Below are 22,867 nucleotides of genomic sequence, written 5' to 3' on the forward strand. Positions count from 1 at the left end.
TGAATATTGTGATGGTTCTTGGGTCCTTGAGTCTGTTTGTCTTTGTTGTTATGGCAGTGTAGCGCCTTCCAGAAGGCAGCAGGTTGAAGAGATGGATGCTGGGATGTGTATTGTCTTTTATAATGTGATTTACCCTTCCTAAAAACTAACTAACAACAGGTAACTAACTTTGTGTCAGGGGTCAAACTGTCAGTCAGATGAACTTTAATTGAATTGAATGCTAAGGTTCGATAGATAAGTACTTAATATAGATATGTAGTCACTTGGAAAAGTGGTATAAAGTTACTTAAGTGGTTAGCAGTGTAAGTTGTGATTAGGTCTTAGGTTTAGAACTCCAGTTCTTGGGAAGAAACTGTCCTTGAGTCTGTTTGTCTTGGCTGTTATGGTCCCACAGTGTTTTGCCAGAAGACAATAGGTTGACAAGGTGGATGCTAGGATATGTATTGTCTTTTATGATGTAATTTACATTTCCTAACAACTAGCTAACAAACCTTGTCTCAGAGGTCAAACTATTCTCAATGGACTGCACTAGAAACCTCACTAGTTGAACACTATGCTGTCTAAATTCTAACAAAAACCAGTAACTACTACCCTTGAGGACCAATTCCGAGATAATATCTTAGTGGATCAAGACCCAACTCCCAGTATATGACTAAACTAGAACCAGTCGCAGTCAGGAACCTATTCTACATCCATTTTTAACATCCAAATGACTTTATTTATTGCAAGTAACCCAGTTAGTAAACTCTACAGTAATATGTGGTCTACAGGAATCCGTTTTTGATTGGCAGGCTGCTTCCTGCTGTGACTTGATAATTAATTATTCTTCTATTTCTTCCCGCCACTCTGCCTCACACACACGGTCAATTTTCTTTTTCCCCGGTCCCTTCTCGGACGCTACCGGCGGCGTTTTGATTGATCCAGCCTTTTTTTTCGTAGAAGATCGATCTTGGGGGCTAGTGAGGCATGATGAGTGGAAGGAGGGGCGGGGGGGCATCGACAAGTTGGCGTAGGGTGGGCCGACGTACGGGACGGAGTCTTAAAAATGTTGCCAGCGTTTTGACGAAGCGGAAAATGGACAAAAGTAAACTATGTCATGTAGAAAACTGACCGGTGAGAGCTGCACGGTTTTCGAAATCTTTCCGACTTTAAGGTTATTTTTAGTTTACTTTTCTGAGTAACTGTTAAAACCTGTTTGTGATCAGTCAAAATATACGTAGAATCTATATTTTTATACACGGATGTTAACATTCGTATTCTGCAAGGAGGCGTGTACGTGTAAATATTGATTTATTTTGACGGAGGAGTGTTGTTCATATTTCAAAAATAGTCCAGCGCCTCAGAGGGCCTTAAAGGTGAAGATAGGTCGATGTAGAATAAATTAAGGGAGGTGTCTTAAAAAAAACTGCAAAGCAACACATCTGGCGCCCTTTCCGACTGAATTTACCTTAAATACAGAATACATATTTTCCTGAATATCACTTAAAGATGATGTAAAGATTACGCTAAATCAGGGTAGGGAAACTATGGCTTTGGGAGCCATATGTGGCTCTTTTTATAGGTGCTTATGGCTCTCAGTTAAAATCTGGACACTACGTCTAGAGTCCAGTTTTTAATGAAACCTTTCTGCATGCATCCCCTTGATTAACATCAGGGTAACACGTTTATCAACATAATTTTAACACTTTTTCTACTTTAAAGATAGTAAAATGACTAAAAATGCAAGTTTTTTCATGTATTTTTACTTCTAGTAAATTCTGAGCATGGCTCTCAAGGAGTAACAACTTAAAATATGAATTGTTTATGGCTCTCTTCAAAAATCCTGAGACTTTTTCTACTTTAAAGGCAGTGAAATCACTAAAAATGTACATTTTTTCATGTATTTTTACTTCTAGTAAATTCTTAGTACCTTTCAATGAGTAGCAATTGAAAATATGAATTGTTTATGGCTCTCTGTCAAAAATCCTGAGACTTTTTCTACTTTAAACGCAGTGAAATCACTAAAAATTTACGTTTTTTTCATGTATTTTTACTTCTAGTAAATTCTCAGTATCCCTCTTAATGAGTAATAATTGAAAATATGAATTGTTTATGTCTCTTTCTGTCAAAAAAGGTTCCCGAACCCAAGATATCCTTCTTTTGATTACTACAGGGCATTTATTTACCTCAACAATACCCGTCTACTTCCCCCAACCCGCAATACACGACTAATACACTAGCCCACGGCGTTATACAATACTTTTTTGCCCGTTTTCTATTCTTGATTTAAGCCAGAGGAGTCGCCGATCGATTGGCTAGTCGGCGCTAAGTGCTAAGCCGCACAGTAGTGCCGGTAAGCAAGATTACTTCATTCCCCAAAACCTTCCCCCAAAAAACACCTCAAAGTGTACTAATATCTACATCAAAGTTAAAGAAAACCCAAGTAAAAAGGACTTGAGAGGCTTATTTTCCTACTTGGCAAAATTGTTCTTCGACGTACTACCGTAGGGGAGGCGTTAGGGTACGTTTGTTTTATTTTATTTTACCTGCTGCTACTGATCTTCCCCCTCACTTTACTTTGCCTTTGGTATTAGCCTTTCTGTCGGCCTTATGACTAAAAGCTTCGGGAGAACAAAATCCACTTCACAAAGATAAAAGCGATAGCGAGTGAATCACGCTCGCCTCTTCGAGTGCCGTCTCCGGAGACCCAAGGCCCCGCAGCGCCTAGCCAAGTCGGAGTACGCTACTCCGTGCGCACTAAAACAAATATTAATCAAAAAGGACATGAAAGTATCCTCTCAGAACCCTCCCTTTCTCGAGCATAGACGTTTTTTTTTCTTGACGGCAAAGCGGCGTATGCCTTTGAAAAGAATCGGGAAAGCAAAGTAGAAGAGACAAATTACCAAAGAAGACGATTAATTCGTACGTTTTTAGCAATTTGTATGTTTTTGGCGGAGGGAAATACGTAAATGAGTGCTGAGTCTTTGTTTTTTTTTGTAGAAATGTGAGATCGTGTGTATGTGAAACTGAATTTTGGACCATTTGATGCTGATTTAAAGGACGGAAACGATGCTACGATGTTTAGGTTTGAAGTCGGGTTAACGCTAATTATTTTTGGCATTGTTTCATCTTGTAATTTACATACAGACTTTTGATTCGTTCTTGTGATGATTGGACTTTGACAGCATATCGAACCAAAAAGTTCACAGATCTGGATTAGCTAGATGTATAAAGTAGCCATGTTTCCAATCATCTTAAAATTTTATTCGTTACTTCGTCTTTTTTGCATAAAATCGGTCCTAATTTTCCCACAATTACATTAACACTGCACTGATTGAATCAAGGGTCGGGAACTTTTTTGACAAAGAGAGCCATAAACAATTAATATTTCCAAACATTATTCCTCGAGAGTCATACTGCGAATTTAAAAGTCAAAATACATGAAAATGTGAGCATTTTTGATTCATTTCAGCACTTTGAAAGTAAACAAAAGTCTGAATTCTTTTTGAGAACATTATTTCACTGTTGCTAATCAATAAATATCAATGAGAGTATGCATACAGAAGAGTCTAATTAAGAAAAATATTATTTAAAAAGGCGGATAGCCATATACACCCATCAAAACAGCCATGTACACCCATCGAAAGAGCCACATATGGCTTCCTTAGGCCATAGGTTCCCTACCCGTGGACTTAATCTTACCTGTCTACCTCAACCAATTACTACCCTAATTAATAATATCAATTCCCCTTTTTAAGTGATTAAAAACACGTACAAATTCAACACAACACATATTTACGCTCTTAAAAGTCTAAAATTTTCTCCAAAATGGATGTCCTACCCAATCAGTATGTCACTTTTCAGTATATTTATATTGTCTCCATAATAATTGCCTTCTCCCTACATTTCCTTCACTTAAAATAATCCATCTTTTAGCCCAAAACCCGCATTACCCGTGTCATGTTACCCTTCACTAATGGCATCCTAGCAACACTAGCTCTCAGTGTACCACTATAAAACTGCCACAGGTGTAGCAAGAAGACATTGAGAGCCCTTGTGACTACTCCGAAAGAACCCCCATGAGTACCCTGCCTTTTCCCTATTAATTATTTTCAGAGCTTCTCTGTATATGCGCCATAAGTCAAATCCACCTGGAATTCTCCGGACCACTTATCTTGACAAACTAGCCCAGCCCAGGGACTTTCAGCTAGGCGGATCGGAGTCAGAACATCGGGGAGCTTTTAGGGAACTCTCAACCCCGGGTGCTGACGGGATAATGGCTCCTCGGCCCAGGGTTCACCATCGCCAAGCCTTCGTTCTTCTCCCTTTCCCTCGACGTCATTTCACTTGTCACCATGGAGCCATTAGCTTTTTTTTGTTGCAGTACCTTCAGAGTGAGGCTTCATTGTCAGCCTCTTGCTGTCACCATTAATAACTCTGGCTGCTCTATCTCTGGCTCCTTAACTTAACTGTTTTTTTTCCCCTTCCTCAACGAGAGGATGGATGTCGGCGAAGGGAAACGTTGACTCCACTTTGACTTGTGCCAGTCCCCAGATAGATTTAAGATGGCAGGAGGTTACCAACTTTGGTCTTCAAGGTCAAATAGCCAACCTCCCTCCTTTTAACACAGCTGAATCAAAAAATGTGGATCGTTTTCAGGACACTAAACAGCTTGATCCTTTGATTCAGGAGGGGTTAGTTCGTTTTATTTGATTTCCGTTCCTCTCTTAACTTAGCTACCTGTACTTGGTAATCAACTTTTGTCTGCTATTTAAGCCCTGTGTGTTTATTTGACATTATGGGATGGTCTACCGTGTTTGATTCAAGTTCCTTGTTAGCCAATGTCTTTCAATGCCAGGTTTGTTTTGGTAATTGATGCCGAGTCCTTGTTATTTTCTGAAGATTTCTAAGTCCTTCAGGTTTTGTGAGAGTACTCCTTCATAGTCCTTGACTGCTTCTCTGCATTTGGATTGGATTTGATAACTTTATTTTGGGAAATTTCGTTGTCACAGTAGCAAGAAGGTGAGAATACAGACATAGAAAAAGATATTTGTGTCTAACTCTGACATCACACTACTATAACAGTTAGAGTAGTGAGTTATGGAAAACAGACTAGGTCAGGCCCTGAAGGACTGGATTTGTTGACCCCTGCATGGTTGTCTTTTCCCTCTAAAAACCTCTAAAATATTTAAGTAAAGGACTACTATGAACAATAATCCCTCTGAACTGTGCACAATTGCGCACTACACCCGTCTTCTCTGTGCAGCAACAATCATATGGCGCACAGTAAATAAAATCCAAACATTTTTTATACCCCTTTCCCCATGATGGCGCTGTTTACCCGACATCCAGTGGCATTAACTCTGTCCACTCTTATGTTTTTCATGTTTTACAGCATGTTTTACATAAAAAAATTAGAGAGAACATTGACTATGAAGCCTATGTTTCTCACTGTTGTATGATTTTAATTTTAAAGTGTTTCAGTCTAAAGTTTTTGGATAACCAAGACATGGAATTATACTAGGACAGAGTTATTTCTGTCCCCTTGTTCTCGTATTGGACCCAAATAGCATCCCACAGGGAAGCATCTTCCGTTCATGCGACCATTCCCAAGAGCTACTAACCCTAAGTGTCAGTGTGGACTCACTAGGGAAAACTACACACTTCAATGTACCCAACTCGGGCAAAACAAAGCGGCGTGAAGCAACAAAGGACATGTCAAGAGATCTTGCCGTGGAACACCGAGAGTGAGAAGAAGAGGGACGGGAAATTGAAGCCATTAGAGAGCCCTTATTACTTTTTTATCAGAAACTGCTGTGGTGCGGCAGGGTATGATGGGGGAAAAAATAGAACAATGGAAGAGACGGGACTTGTTATGGGATATTAGTGAGGTAGAGTGGTGGTACTTTGCAAAGGAGGGGAAAAATCGAGAGGGACATGAAAGTAATCTGGCAATTAAATAGCTCTGGTGAAAGGGACTGGGTTGGGAAGTCTAAATATTAGCCGCACATGGTTGTAATTGTAAGGATGGCGGGTGTTATTATTTTCCCACATCCAAATACGGGTGTGTGTTGAGGGCAAATATTGATGAATGAAGGTACAGCGTGACTCGTGGGAGGAGGAATGGGTCAATAGCAGCCAGCTAGCTGGATGTGCATTATTTAATAAGCGGAGTTTGGTAGCAAACACTGTGGTTATTATAGACGGGTGATGTACATTATTTAGAGACGTGGGTGTAATGTGCTTTGTTTTGATTGTTTACGTTTTGAACGGGTTTTATTCGTTTTAGGTTTATTTGTTAGGCTTTGAGGTCAGTTTCTGATCTCAAAAAAATGTGACTGGATGTTTGGTCGCCGGACGTTTGGTCCTTTTTTGGTCGCTGGTTAAATGGTGACAGAGTTTAGTGTTGAAACCAGCTCTTGAAAATATACTCATGAGAGAGAGTTTAATATCTAGGAGAGAGTTTAATATCTAGGAGAGAGTTTAATTTCTAAGTACTGTTTCATATCTAAGTACTGTTTCATATCTAAGTACTGTTTAATATCTAAGTACTGTTTCACATCTAAGTACTGTGTCATATCTAAGTACTGTGTCATATCTAAGTACTGTGTCATATCTAAGTACTGTTTCATATCTAAGTACTGTTTCATATCTAAGTACTGTTTCATATCTAAGTACTGTTTCATATCTAAGTACTGTTTCATATCTAAGTACTGTTTCATATCTAAGTACTGTTTCATATCTAAGTACTGTTTAATATCTAAGTACTCTTTCATATCTAAGTACTCTTTCTTATCTAAGTACTCTTTCATATCTAAGTACTCTTTCATATCTAAGTACTGTTTCATATCTAAGTACTGTTGAAACCAGCTCTCAAAATGATATTCATGAGTTTAATATCTAAATATCTACTGTACTACAGTACTTGGATATTAAACAGTACTTCGATATGAAACAGTACTTAGATTTTAAACAGTACTCCGATATTAAATAGTACTTGGATATGAAACAGTACTTAGATATGAAACCGTACTTGGATATTTAACAGTACTCAGATATTAAACAGTACTCCGATATTAAACAGCACTCGGATATTAAACAGTACTTGGATATTAAACTCTCTCTTAGCTATTGTGTTTTGTCATCCACATTTTTTCGCATCAGCTTCCGTCCACCGCTCAAAATCTCCGATACCTTGACCCGCACCTCCATTTTTTTCTTTTACATTTTGTGACTTACGTCTCCGTGAAATTTCTTACCCAAAGATTGATGTTTTCATTTCATTTGAGGAAAACATTGCTATGGAAAGTATAGTGATGGCATTTTTTTTTTTTGCTAGGCAGCACAAAGCTCCCCGTGGCTCTTTCTTGTTTTCATTTAACCTCTTCCTAATACGAACGTGACACCAGGGGGTGCCGCGGCGAATCTGGAAAGACTTCAGCCGGGTGTATTAACGGGAAAGATCACATATGCGTGATGCCAGTAACGGAATAGGTCAGGAACAGTTTGGCGGCAGCGTGGGAGGGAGAGCGAACCCTACACTGACTTTTTATTATATTCTCCCAAATGGTACCAATAAATTTAAGAAACAAAGACTACAGACGCACCCGTGCGTGCGTTTCACGCCTCTTCAAGGTCGTTGGCCTGCTTTACATCAGACAAAGTTTCCAGGAGAAAGGGCTTCTTTCATTGGCCGAAATCTTTCAGGGTTTTTAGCAAAGCGGCGCTGTCCATTTTACTTGCAAAATCTTTTGAAGATGAATTCTTGGCGTATTTTTTTGTACGAGTACTTTCTCATAGAAGGCGGTTTTAAATATGTAATACTGGTTTGTAAAGTTTGGGAAAATATCTGCTGTAAAATAGATGAATTTAAAGAAAAATAAGGTCTTAGTATTGACAATATATCATGTTATGTTGTATTACACAAACTTTACCTTTTTATGACATATTTTTTAGCCAAAAGTCATCGATAGTTCCGAGCAAAGCACTACCACTTTTGTCCACAGGCGTCGCTAAAATCATCAAAAATGTAAAGTGTTACTATCTCAAAAACTCGATTTAGTATTCAAAATATTTCATGTTAATGTTCAATTACACAAACATTTTACCATTTTATGACATTTTTTTTAGCCAAAATTAGATTCTTAACTTCATTAAAATCTTACACAAGTTATCGTTAGTTCTGAACAACGCACTACCACTTTTGTCCACAGACATCGCTAAAATCACCAAAAATGTAAAGTGTTACTATCTCAAAAACTCGATTTAGTATTGAAAATATTTCATGTTGATGTTGGATTACACAAATTTTCCCATTTTTTGACACATTTTTTAGCCAAAATTAGATACTTTATCTTGTTAAGATCTTGAGCAAGCAAAACACTACCACTTTTGTCCACAGGCGTCACCAAAATCCCCCAAAATGTTTGTCTATCACAAAAACTCGACCCAATTGATACTTCCGACCTCATTTTTCTTTCCTGACCCAAATTTAGTGACGAGTCACTAACAATTCCTCAGTAGAAAGAAACTCTCCCTCCCCAAAAAAAACCTAGTCCCCAAATGTCCAATTCCCTTCCCTGATTGGCCCGTATATCGATTACACTTTTGAGTCGGTCAGAGCGCCTTGAAGAAGTCGAAAGCAGAATTTCACGAGAGCACAACATCCAAAGAAGACATATTGGATTTTCTATAAGCCGCAATAGGTTCGTTGTTATCTGCCGGAGCAGATTGTGCATCTGCAAAAAAAAAAAAAAAAATAGGAAAGGCAAAGCTCATTTATCACAATTGGCTTTATTGTCAAAAAGCCTTTGCAACAAATGGAAGTAGACTGAAATCGGTTTAATAGTCAACAGTGGTTTTTAACCCTGGTCTAAGACGGTAAATAATGTCATGTTCGTACTAATTAAAGCTAAATATCAAGTATAACGAAAAAATTTAAATCGCCGTTACCTTGATATATATTGTGTCAGTATCTTTATATTTTGCTTTAACAAATTACAAATATTTTTGGGAACAACCAAAAATGTAATTTTTTTTCAAATCCCAACCAAAAAGTAAAACATTTTCATAAAAACACAACAAATGAAGATTACATCACAGAAAACAAAACCTAGTCAAAAATAAAATGTTTTCCAAGCAGATACGACTAAATTATTGCTAAAAAAATATATAGATGTCATTATACAAGTATAATAAGATTCAAATATCAAGCAAAATACCACAGTAAGTACAATACTTCAAGTATTTCCATATTTACAATCTTTTTATATACTTATCGCTGTAATATTTACCGTTTTGATCATTCTGTGTACTTGAAAACACGTTTTTTCGTTGATCTGGAGTACATTAACCGCAATATTTGAGGGATTACTGTATAGTGTATTTAATAATAGAATGTAGAAACTCAAAAGTAAAACAATTGAATCTTTTACTGCAACAGTTGCCATTTTCTTTTGTGCTTTTGTTTTTTTTTTTTTACAATTTGTTTTCTTCCGAGACCTTAAAGTCGATCTTAGAAATTGTAAGTAAAGCCTGGGAGATAAAAACAAGTACTCGGTCGGTCCGGCGTCCTGGTGAACCGAGTTGTGTTTCCCGCTGGATTAACGCAACATCTGCTTAGGCTGTTAAATCTGGCAAAGATTCAAAGTGTCACAAACACACGATGGGCACAACATGTAATCTTATTAAGCGATTACCATCTGCTTAACTCAAATATTGTATTGAAAAAGAATGAAAAGCGGCCGAGCAGACGGAATAATCACTGGATTATTTTCACAAGAATTTTTGGAGCGGAAATTTCTTTGTGCTTAGACTTTTTATTTCTCTTCCCCTCCACAAGAGGCAGCGTTACAAAAAAAATGCCATCCAGTACTGTATTTGTCACTATATGTAATATATTAATATATGTATCACTTCATATTGCAATGCAATTTACGTACTTGGCACCTTCTTTGTCCTCGTTTCTACTCGTTTCTTAGTCAGCCATTTTTTTCCGGTGCAGTATTAATCGTCAACACTTGAGTGGACACTAAATCTATTTTGTAGTATAATTTAATATTACATTATATATTTTTTAATGCTGATCGGGTGAAGTAATGGTTCATTTTTCTGGCTCACGGTCCTAAAATCAAAGTTTCAATACCTGGTAGCTTTTAATCTTCCTTTGTATTGCTTGAATATTCACTCTGGCTTTTTGTGGATTTTCTATAGGTACTCCAATGTTCAATATTCCAGAAAAAAATGCATGCTAGTCTGTTTTTAGATAAAATATTGTCCTTAGGTATGATTGCTTGTCATGTAGACTGGAAATATGATTGGTTGTCAATCTTCTTGTGCCTTGTGATTGGTCTTTTGGTCCCTTTTGGAGAGATAGTTTAATATCTAAGTACTGTTTAATATCTAAGTACTGATGAAACCAGCTCTCAAAATTATTTTCACAAGAGAGTTTAATATCTAAGAGAGAGAGTTTAATATTTAAGTACTGATTAATATCCAAGTACTGTTTAATATCTAAGTACTGTTGAAACCAGCTCTCAAAATTATATTCTTGAGATAGAGTTTAATCTAAATATCTACTGTTTTCATCAGTACTTGGATATTAAAGAGTACTTGGATATTAAAGACTACTTGGATATTAAACAGTACTTGGATATTAAACAGTCCTTGGATATTTAACAGTACTTGGATATTAAACAGTACTTGGATATTAAACAGTACTTAGATACCAGTACCATTTCAGGGTGTCCATAGTTGTGGCTAGGCTAAGCTCCAGCACCCCTGTGTGTATAAGAAGTACCTAAATGAAGCTAACTTCAAACTTGACTCCCGCAACGTTTATGAAATACTTATATTTAATCACTTCCTAATTATTTGGGTAACACCAGATGGAAAAAAAATAATATTAGTCATGTTCGTCCCTCATTATACGATGTAGTTGGTAAACTAGTTAGTAAACAAATGTAATAAAAGTTAGTTGCCGTTCTGGAACGTTCCACTCCAGTGAGGTGAAAACATGGTCAGAGTGGACGAGAAGAATAGTTCTAATTGGTTAGTGAAATGAGTCAACCAGTCCGCCCACTCTTCGGACTCGGCTCCACTGCCGCCCACTCCCGGGCAACCACTTGGTCACCCCGCCGGCCACGTTTACCCACGCACAAACTGGATGACCTTTTTTTTTCTCTGTTCGTTCCCGAACTTAGACCACAAGCTGTTTCTATTTCTCATTAACTTTCCCTTTGTTTTTCTTTAAATTACACAGTTCTCTATATTTCCCATAGATTTAGTGTAATGGCACTCTAGCATATAGCATTTTATATTATATATATATATGTATATATACTTTTTTTAATGTGTCTACTGTATTTTTACTCATACTTCATTCTCTCCTCTAACATTTAGCTCATGTTTATAACAGTCGTACCTCTACTTACAAACTTGATTGGTTCCAGAGCTCTTTTCAAAAATTGAACATTTTGTAAGAAGAACAGTACTTTATATGTAAATTCCCTCATTCTATAGTCCTCCCAAAAATACCAACTAAACCTTTTAAAATTGATCAGTATCCCAATTCTGTAGGAAAGATGTGAAGACCCAAACGAAGTTCAGTTGCAAAAGTGTCATTTTCCAACTAAAAATATTTCAAAACCTGAACATTTTGTAAGTAGAAGTACGACTGAATTAGTTTTAAAATCAGTTTTCAAGCTTTCTATACATTTTTGTAGCTAAAAGTAAGTTTTACAGACACAGTTATGGTTTCAATAATATTATATAGTTTTCAAAGCGAGGTTAGGCCTTCAAAATACGGTTTCAGACAAAAATTTTGGTTCAAACTGAAGGTCAATTATGCCAAATACATCTTTTAAAACCAGGAAACTGTTATGGTAGCAACATCCGACTTATTGTTCGATATCTTCGCTCTCTCTCGGGTGATTAGAAAACCTTTTTGCATAATTCCCGTTGATGCTAATTGCTACACATTCTTTTCGCTAATTAGTCGTCATTTCAGTTTATCCGTCTTTTTAGAACATAACAATAACATATATATTTTTTTAACCATTTCTATAAGCAAAGTAATGGAAATTTTGGTGCGTAGTGATTGTCTCCATATTTATTTCTTCATCCCAAGCTCCCTAGCGACCAACAAACGCAATACAAAATTACCACCCAAGTACTTCTCCTCTCAGGAAATACATATCGAGCGTCCTGGCGCCTCAGAGAAAAAATGTATTCAGCAATACGACAGAGGATATATTTATCTCCTGCTGGCGAGTCTTGTGATGGAAAAACCTTCAGAGGGATGGCGAGAGAGTTTCGAGAACACAAAGGAAACGCAAATGCTTTGTTCAAACTCACATGTGAGTCTTGAATGGCAAAGGCCAAGCAACGTTCTCCTACGTTCTATTCTTTTGAAGGAACCTTCTCAAGGCTCTTATTCTTACGCTTGGTAAAGGCCATAATGCCCTTTTCCTCGTATAATAGTTGAGCTGGGTCTCAATGAGACTTCTCATTCAGGAAATCCCAGTCGTGTTTTGAAAGAAGATCACTATGCTGATGGAATGAGATACCCTGACAAACTTGCTCTAATCTATCTAAACTAGGACTGTTGTGATTGGACATTTTATTTTTAAGGGCTATTCCTGCTCACTCTATCCCAAGTATCAGTTACTAAAAGTTTTTAATGATACTTAAAATACTGTATTTTCACGACTATAAGGCCCACTGCATTATAAGGCGCACCCTCAATGAATTACATTTTTTCCATATATAAGGCGCACTGTATTAGAAGGCGCACTGTCTATTTTGGAGAAAATTTAAGACTTTTAAGTGCGCCTTATAGTGGTGAAAATATGGTAATTGCTATTGACTTCCAGGCATGAAGTACTCACTACTTTACAGTCACCTCTAGAGCCAGCCATTGTTGATGTTTTGGATTTTTTTGGTATAAAATCTTGCAGTGGGGGAGGAGCTATAGATTTTGTAAACTAAGATGGCATTTGCATATTTAACAGTATTGTTTCAATTCAGGCGTTTGTGTTTTTTTTAATAACCGACAGTGGTGGTTTTTCGTTTTTGGTTTTCTGTTTTTTTCCATATATAAGGCGCACTGGATTATAAGGCTTACTGTCTATTTTGGAGAAAATTTAAGGCTTTTAAGTGTGCCTTATAGTTGTGAAAATACGGTAATATGAAACCATGTGACCCCAGCTAGATTTGGATAGACTTGACTTCACCGAGTCACAACTTGTAGTCCGTTTTCTTGTAAAAACAAATGTGCAACACTCCGTTTTAATCCCATTTCGCCATTTCCAGGAAGCCAAATTCACTTAGTGAAAGTGATGTTTTTCATCCCTTTAGTTTCATTGCTCTGGCAGCCAGTTGTTTATTTGATTTTCCCTAATCTCCCTAGAATCATGGCCTTGGGGGATTTACGTCCTCTTCTCAGCCACTTTCAATTTTCTATCCCAAACCTGCACAAAATATAGTCAACGAGTCAACTACCATTTTCAAGTTAGTCATATACCCTCCGCCTGGAATCCCAGCCTTCCATCGGTTTCAACTATGCGGAGGCAAATCGTTAAGTTATTTTTAAAGCACCATTCTTAATTTGTATTCGTTTTAATCATTAATTGTGGACTACTCTGATTGGATTGGATCATTTATTTAAAGGCTAACCTGAGGCTTTAATTTGTAGTACTAAATTGAATGGAGTTAGGACAGGGGTGGGCAAACTTTTGGGCCCAGGGGGGGGGGGGGGGGGGGGGGAGCCTCATTGACTTTAAAAGTTTGACAGATGGGCGGGGTCAGCACAAAGATATGATACATATAAAAAAGTGCATCCGTTAACAGTACATATGAAACATAAACAGAAAAAAAGTATTATTAACATACTCATCACTCATCATTAAAGTCAAAAGTATAAAGTACAATGTAAAGTAAGTAAAGGAATGTATTAAGAAATATTAAAATGTCATTTAAAAAAAGATAGAGGGGCTGTAAAACACAAAAAAATAAGAGTGGACATAGTTACTGCCAATGGCTTTTGTGTGACGGCGCCATCTTGGGGTAAAAAAAAAAAAAACATTTTAAAAAAATGGACAATTTCGGCGGACCGGATTAAAAAGCCTAACAGGCCATATGTAGCCCCCGGGCCGTAGTTTGCCCATCCTTGAGTTAGGACAATTATTTTTTCAGGACAACTTTTTTTTGACAATTCCCGTCAATTCATCCGAGTTTCAAGACAGTTACAAACTCGTCCGGTGCTTACCGCCATCTTGACTGACATTGTTTTTGGGATTGACAGCCCGCCACTGTTATGTCCAACTGTCCACAACCAAAAACCAAGATTCAAATCTCTCTCTCCGCTAGTGCTTTTTCCATCAATTGAATGAATATTTTTTCCTATTTTATTTGATTTTTATAAGGCAACGCGCCGTCCATCACGCCGCATATATTGTCACAGAAGACCGCCAATCTACCGCCGCCGCCACTCGATTGAAATTCCCCAAAGGCCGTCGTGCAGGTGACTTATTTAACGAGCCTTCAGCGAGGACAACAAGTAGAAGAAAAACCAAAAAAAAAACAAAAGAAAAACAAGATGCCACTGTATTTTTATCTCACATGTCTGGCTGGGTAGAAAATGAGTTTTTTTTGTCTTCTTCTTCCAGTTGACACATCAATGCAGCAGATAGTGTAGAAAAAGATGCCTGTAGCATGCGTATAAATATCATTTTTATTTAATAAATGCAGTGTTAAATGGTGTCACAATTTTCACCATGATATTTATGGTTTTAATAGTGAGTACAAATATGTTAGTGTTATTTTTATGACTATAAGGCGCACTTAAAAGTCTGAAATTTTCTACAAAATAGACAAGGGAGTCTTATAATCCAGTGTGCTTTATATATGGAAAAAATAAAATGTGTCATTCGTTGAAGGTTGAGCCTTTAAATGCATTGCGCCGTATAGTCGTGAAAATATGGTACTTTCAAGGGAATATCTTGAGAAAAATGTCTGCGATACTGTAATATTATATAATACAATTACAATTATTTAATTTATCAATACTCTAGTGATCTCAGCCCTAATTTTGAGGACGAAATAAATTTTGATTTAATAAATGCGGTGTTAAATAGTGTTAAAAATAATGGTCATAAATGTAATAGTTTTTTTCTTAAATTGTATTCATAAATGTCAAAATAAATTAAGTTTAGCATTTTATCTGTTTATATTCTTTAAATAAATTACCGTATTGGACACATTTCATTCATTTAAAGTCTAATTTATGCGCACATAAGCCGTACCCTTCACTCAATTGTCATTTTATATAGTTAAAAATACGGCTTATATGCGAGTAAATACGAGTAAAGTTTTTTCTTCTTTTTTTACGAATTAGTTTGTAAAACTTACAAAGTTCATTGCATCAACTCCCCTTAATAAAAACATTTATTTAGTTTCAGAACCATATTTGTTAAGCTAAGCAATCAACGTCTACTATGATTAATTTTTTAACCATAAATGCCGATACCTTTCTATTTACTTCTTTTTCTGATAAACGAGGCTGTCAAAATAAACCGTAGTAATTTATCAACGCTCTAGTGATCTCTCAGCCCTAATTTTGAGGACTAAAACAAAATACCAACGTCCACTAGAAACAACAAACGAAACTAACTGCCGACTACCTTTGCGTTTCGTTCCAAACGAGTATCGATTTTCTTGGGGGTGCCGTGGAAGGGCGTAAGAGGCAACTAATTAGCTCTCGGCGCCGCCAGCACGACTTCATCGGTTTTGTTTAGACTTGTCCTTCATTAGGAGGGCTACAGGGGGGGGGGGGGGGCACAAAGTAGCTACAATAGGAATCCTGCTGTGTGGACAACTATATAACAGCGGAATGATGAGCAAAATGTTGGGTTTAACATTGAATTTAACTGGTTTTCACATTTTTTTATGTTTATTTTAGCTAGCCGAGGGTTTGCTCCTTCACCCTTTCCAATTGGGTTGGATGTCGACGCCATTTTTATACCCTGAATTAAAATATTGGTATTTGATAACTTTATTTATCCCGTATTGGGGACATTTTGTTGTTACAGTAGGAATAGTGTGAGAATACAGACACAGAAAGACATTTTAGACATAGATGGGTAGGTAATAAGTAAGTTAATACATATTTTTTTCATTTTAGGGTATTTTCACGGCTATACAACGCAATGCATTTAAAGGCGCACCCTCAATGCATGACACAGTTGAATTTTTTTCCATATATAAGGCGCCCTGTCTATTTTGGAGAAAATTTAAGACTTAAATGCGCCTTATAGTCGTGAAAATATGGTACTTAGTGATCAATTCCTGTAAGTTTTGCTTTTTTGGGGAATTTCCAGTCTGTTTATTGGTTGCTTTCTGCTGACTTTGGGTCATTTTCAGGTTACTTCTTGTTCAATTTGGGCCATTTTAAGCCAAACTTGCAGTATTAAGTTCAGAAAGAACATGCATGGCTTCTTGACCTGCACTAATCATCAACACTAATTCGCACCATTACATTTTCCTTAATGACTCTTTAGCATCATTAGCCATCTCGCTTGTTCCTCACCAATTTTGTGGCTATTTATTTGCTTTTAATTAGCTTTCCTTTCTTTTAACTGTCATGAAAACAGCAAGTGTGCTCAGCCAATGTTTGACCGTCTTAATAGAATCCCAATGATGGGATTCCAATGTTTGTGGCTTGTTTTGGGTTGCATCTAAGCGGCATGAAGAAACAAAACCGTGGTTAATTATCTCTTAATTGCGATTTAAAACGCTTGTTTTGGGCTTAAAATGAGCTGGGATCGCATAATAATCAACACTATTACTAAACTCTACTATTGCATATCAATGCGTATTAATTTAGAGTATTTTTTTAAATGATTGCATATACTTAGGCAGTTGTTTTACACAGCTGGCAGATTTTGTGCAGATTCTACTTATTTAAACCAATAGTGGATTGACATTAAAGTCTGGCAGTAGTTGAAAACCACCTGGGAAACAAACTCAGTGTGTGGGCGGGCTATGTTACATGTACATTATGGGTAAATGTATTGTGCGTCATCAGCTGGCCTCACTGTAAAAGTCTCCATGGGACTAAAACGTGTAAACCTTTATGCTGATGTGCAAAAAAACATTACCCATCATGCTTTGCAGCTTTTCCGCTACTTTAATGAGAGGGACGATTTTGTCTCACATATAAAAATATGCAAAAACATTTATTTTGCTTTGTTTGTTATGATAAATTGACAAGTTAGCACTTATAAAAGCTAACTAATTTATTTAGTGTATTTTAAAGATGCTATTTTTTTGTGTAAAAAAACATTACCCACATAAAGAAATATGCCAAAAAATATTTAGCTTTGTTTGTTATGATAAACTGACAAATTAGCACTTATAAAAGCTAACTTATTTATTTAGTATATTTTAAAGACTATTTTTTGTGTGCAAAAAAACATTACCCACATAAAGAAATATGCCTAAAAAATATTTAGCTTTGTTTGTTATGATAAACTGACAAATTAGCATGTATAAAATCTAACTAATTTATTCAGTATATTTTAAAGATGCTATTTTTTGTGTGTGCAAAAAAACCCAATACCCACATAAAAAAATATGCCAAAAAATTATTTAGCTTTGTTTGTTACGATAAACTGACAAATTAGCACATATAAAAGCTAACTAATTTATTTAGTATATTTGAAGGACTATTTTTTGTGCAAAAAAACATTACCTGCATAAAGAAATATGCAAAAAAAATATTTAGCCTTGTTCGTTATGATAAACTGACAAATTAGCACGTATAAAAGTTAACTTATTCATTTAGTATATTTTAAAGATGCTATTTTATATGCAATCTTTTTGAAAAACTGCTTTTATGGGCATTTGTATGCAAAATCTGAAGTATAAAACTTTAAGCGTTTTTCTGAGTGCAACTGTTTGCTGCCAGATTTTCTTTATCATTTATGAATGACTTGTTATTTTTTTTGTTTGGTTTGTTTATCTCTGCCCTCACCTGCACTAAAAACAGCTTTTTGATGTAGCTTTTCATTTTTTTCTTCAAGACGAGCAAACACGTTAAACAGATGGCCATGCAAAGCTGGCAAGACGTACTGAATTAATCAGAAGATTTTTATTTATTTGCTTTTTTGTGCCTTCCATGACAGCCTTTTCAAACTCCAGAATACGTCTTGGTCCTGTTTTTACGCGTCACCGCTCATTTAAATGTGTTTTTTTTTGCTTTCCCAAAAGGGGAACCGTGGTTCTCTTGGGGCTCGTCGCTCCCGGACAAAACATTCATTTTTTAGCGGTAGCCTGGGGGTAGGGGGGCAACCAAACATACACACACTCTCTTGGAAACGACTACTGTACATTAACAGCCTTTTTTACTAAAGTGGCTGTTTAAATTTAACGACTACTTCCAAGTTAGACCGCACTTTTATCCTGCCGTTTTTTGGAGAAAAGTCATCCAAATAAACTCGTTAGATTCCCGAAGATTTCTCGACAAACTCGCACTAGAAGGCAAATATTTGTACCTGTATATGCAAATAAGAAGCATCACTACACGAATTGTAGTCAGCTATTGGTTGTTGTATTCGTCTGTTTCATTTTGATTGACAGCTCACATCCTCACTTTAATGTTGCGGCTATTTGTGTGTTAGCTAAAACCGCACCCTAGCCACATATGCATGAATAACGTTTGCCACATCCTTCTGGAATATACTTTCGGTACTTCTTAATCTTGGTCTCGGTGTTTTCCAGGACCTTTCGGCGCCAGTCTGGCAACTGGTCGCCCATCTCTGTTCGTAATTGACTTGTAAACATCTTGACCGTAAACTTGACATCCAGCATTCGTCCCACATATGCTACCACAGCATCTGTTTTTATCTTGGCTATTGCTAACATTTAAGGGCATGGTAATTCTATTAATTTTGTGGAAATGTTGTAGTTGACAATAATACTCGAATGTGTATTTTCCAGACAACCTAACAAGGGTCATTTTAGGCCAGAGAACAACAACAATTCAGGACATTTGTGAACATCAGGTTATGATTGTTGTCAGGGCGACAGGAGTTATTGTTGGTCAGCGACAGATAAGAATTGGTGTGATGTCATTTCTACTCAGGGAGGCTGTTTGTCAACTCTCAGCATGCGGTCTTGTTCTCATAACATATTTTTTGCACCCTCAAAAACATCATTTTGTTACCGGTCTTTAATGTTGCTTTCCCTACGCTCTTACGTGACCTGACATTTGGTTGCCAGTCTTTTGGGGCGTCGGTCAAATGTACTTAGGTATTAAACAGTACTTAGATATTAAACAGTAGTTGGATATTAAACAGTAGTTGGATATTAAACAGTAGTTGGATATTAAACTGTAGTTCGATATTAAACAGTACTTCAATATTCAACAGTGGTTAGATATTAAACAGTATACTTAGATATTAAACAGTACTTGGATATTAAACAGTGCTTAGATATTAAACAGTACTTAGATATTAAACAGTACTTCAATATTCAACAGTGGTTAGATATTAAACAGCACTTGGATATTAAACAGTGCTTAGATATTAAACAGTATTTAGATATTAAACAGTACTTGGATATTCAACAGTACTTACACATTAAACAGTACTTAGAAATTAACCAGTACTTGGATATTAAACAGTGATTGGATATTAAACAGTACTTAGATATTAAACAGTAGTTAGATATTTAACAGTAGTTAGATATTAAACACTACTTAGATATTAAACACTACTTAGATATTAAACACTAATTAGATATTAGACACTACTTAGATATTAAACACTCTCTCTCTTAGATATTAAACTCTCTCATTAATATAATTTTGAGAGCTGGTTTCAACAGTAAACTCTCTGTCACCAAATGTCCAGTAACCAAAAGACCGGCGACCAAACGTCCGAGCACCCCGCTCCTACCATCCTTATTCTACAACATACTCAAGCAAAACAACCAGGCACTTAAGAATAACTATTAATTAACATGTTAGCAAAAAAAAATACATTTTCCCTTTAAACCACAGGCACAGACTTGTTATATTTTTCGTCTTTCTACTTAGTAAGGAAACCAATCTATTCCTGCACCTTGTCCTCTCCCACAATTTTTTCTACGTCTAGTGTCCATCCAAAAAGATCAGTCTATATTCAAATGAGTTCTCGAAACGTAGACCCAAGCTAGCTTTATTTCCCAAAAATACCTTTGGGAATAATAAAAGTTTGGACTCTAATACGTTCACCCGCACTCGAGAAAAGTATTCTCGACAGTACAAACCTGTAATAGACTTTCTAATGAGCGTGACCAGCACTGAAATTCATGAGCGCTAAATGTTGTCTTTGGCCTCTCGACTTAGCGGCGACCCCTAGGGACGCCTTTGACTCATATCGCTCTCTCTCTCTTGCGCATTGTTTTCCATCTCCCCGGATCGTTATAAATATGTATCCGCTAGCCACAAATCAGACCTGAAGTGTCTATACGGAGAATATACATGGCGGTTATGAATATTTATTGGAGACTATTGAGAAGAGACTTGAGCTCCTGAAGGACAAAACACGCCTTCACTTTCTTTTTCGTCACTAGAGAATATTTGATCAAGTGCATATAGATTCGTTTTTGGAGGATTTTTAATGGAAAAGTGTACCTTTACAATTTGATTTTATTTGGCTATGTTAACTCAGTTTGATAGTGAAGGTGATTAAGAGTATTTGACTGTTTTTAAAATGTGTTTTTAATTGATGTAGCATGTTTTCTCGCATACAAGCCTTATTTATGATTTAAAAAATGATGACTGAATCGTGGGTATGGCTTATATTCGAAGAAATTAGAAATTGTAAGGTAACAAAGACTAAATAACACAAGATAATTCGGCTAATATGGTTATTTATTTCAAGATATAGAAAAGATTAACTGATAAAATGGTAAACAACATTTATTTTTGACGTCTATGAATTAAATTCAAGAAAAAAACATATTATACTTAAATAAAACGTGAAAAAACTCATTGCAATTGCTTGCCATCTTACCTTATACCCAAGACTCGGACCTACTTACTGGTTGTACTGCTCACTTGACTTCCTTTTTGAATTTATCTACATGTAGCCAATAGGAATGAGAAATCCAGCAATCAATTTATACAGTATCTCATATTTTTTTCTCAAGATATTCCCTTCAAAGTATCATATTTTCCCGACTATAACGCGCAATGCATTTAAAGGCTTAACCCTCAGCGAATGACACTTACATTTTTTCCCCATATATAAAGCACACTGGATTATAAGTCTCCCTGTCTATTTAGTAGAAAATTTAAGACTTTTAAATGCGCTCTATATTCATAAAAATACAGTAACATATTTGTACTCCCTATTAAAACCACGAATATGGTGAAAATTACGCATCAGGGGGAGACTTATACAAAATAAATCGTCAAATTCAACGATTTTAAGGCAACAGCTTATACATGAATGCGGTCAAAATGTAATTTCCCAAATACAGGATGAATAAACTTATCCATAATCCATATTGCAAGAAAATATAGTACTTATTTGCTTTTATCACACAATGACACCTAATACAATAAATCAAAGCCATACAAAAGGGATGTTAACATATTGAATTATTCAACGTAGGAGAAAACTGCTTATTTGGTATAATGTTTATAAGTATATGCTCATTTTTTTTGTACTCTTGACTGTACATGACCACAAAAATACTACGTAATTTACATCACAGTGACATTAATAAATGTAATTCTCACTTTAAATCATTGATTTTAAACTGTAGTGAGATGTAAATGATTGCATTCTTTTCTTCTCATTTCCATTTTTTTCACCGTTACTTCATTTTTTTTCACCCCCACTGATGCTTTCCTCTCCCGAGTTCGTCACCCCCGAAAGTGTGAGAGCAAAATATAAAGCCCAATAGATCATTCTGACAGTTTAATTTCGTCGCCTGATTATCAGTCAATTTGATAATTATATCATGCAGCCATCCAATTAATGGCTTCTATATTTACAATGATTATCAAGTGAGCTCTCCGCGGAGTCCGTGTCGTTCATCAGCGTTGAGATATTAGCATCTTTGGGTAGCTTGACACGCCGGGTAACTCCTTGATTGAGATGTAAAAAATGGGGGGTTGGAAAATGGAGTTTCGTTGATTCTTATCCGGTTTTGTGACGACCCTCCAAATAGCCCAAAAGACAACTTTGGCTTAAGATTTGCTATCTGGAAACTGGTAAATTGATATTAAGTTAATTGTTGTACTACAATTTGAAAGGACTACATTAACAGTGAAATTTGTTCCGCTATCGGTATTGGTTACCGTAGTTTGCAACATGGCCTCTTAGTGTGTGATAGGACATGTAATACACACCAAAAATAAACTGTTATCTTTTTCTTTAATATTTTGCAGCTCATGTTTATTAGTTAATAACCATAGTGTTTCGATATGTTGTAAAAAGTAAACAATTTCTGAAAATTATAGTACTATAGCATGATTTTAGTCTTATTTTTCTTCCCTAACATTATTTTGAATCTGAGTTTTGCAGCTAATTTGTGATTTTTTTGTTGAAATGTCTCAAGTTTGTCACTATGACTCAAACTAAATATTCACATTTTGTTCTTATTATTTATTTAACAGTTTTTGGAATTCACTCTCACAAATAATTACACTAAATACTTCTGTCATGCTAAAAATGCTATCTCTGCCCACCACACCTCTCAAAATTAACACCCATCAGAGTCCAATCATTACTTCTCTGTATCCATTTTTGCTACTGCAACCAAGATGGCGCCGCTCAAGTAGCCGCCAGTAGCAGTAGCTCCTTTTTTTTAACTAGGTCTACAATGTTTTATGTCT

At 36.1% G+C, this 22,867-nt stretch overlaps 1 protein-coding gene and 1 long non-coding RNA gene across 6 annotated transcripts in view; one reads left to right on the forward strand and one right to left on the reverse strand.

Moving 5' to 3' along the window:
- Window positions 1-22,867, forward strand: part of sdk2b (sidekick cell adhesion molecule 2b) — a 197,720-nt gene that overhangs the window by 125,989 nt on the left and 48,864 nt on the right. The window lies entirely within an intron of this gene.
- Window positions 1-22,867, reverse strand: part of LOC144211266 (uncharacterized) — a 67,110-nt gene that overhangs the window by 22,218 nt on the left and 22,025 nt on the right. For 2 of the 5 annotated variants that reach the window (XR_013329564.1, XR_013329563.1), the window contains exon 6: window positions 9,461-9,611. The exons of 2 other annotated variants lie outside the window; for them this stretch is intronic. This is a non-coding gene — a long non-coding RNA (uncharacterized LOC144211266). Of the gene's footprint in view, window positions 1-9,460; window positions 9,612-21,414; window positions 22,118-22,867 lie in introns of those variants that run through there. One more of the 5 variants, XR_013329560.1, reaches the window with a different exon arrangement.

Source organism: Stigmatopora nigra, chromosome 18 (assembly GCF_051989575.1).
Source record: "Stigmatopora nigra isolate UIUO_SnigA chromosome 18, RoL_Snig_1.1, whole genome shotgun sequence".
NCBI classification, from domain to species: domain Eukaryota; kingdom Metazoa; phylum Chordata; class Actinopteri; order Syngnathiformes; family Syngnathidae; genus Stigmatopora; species Stigmatopora nigra.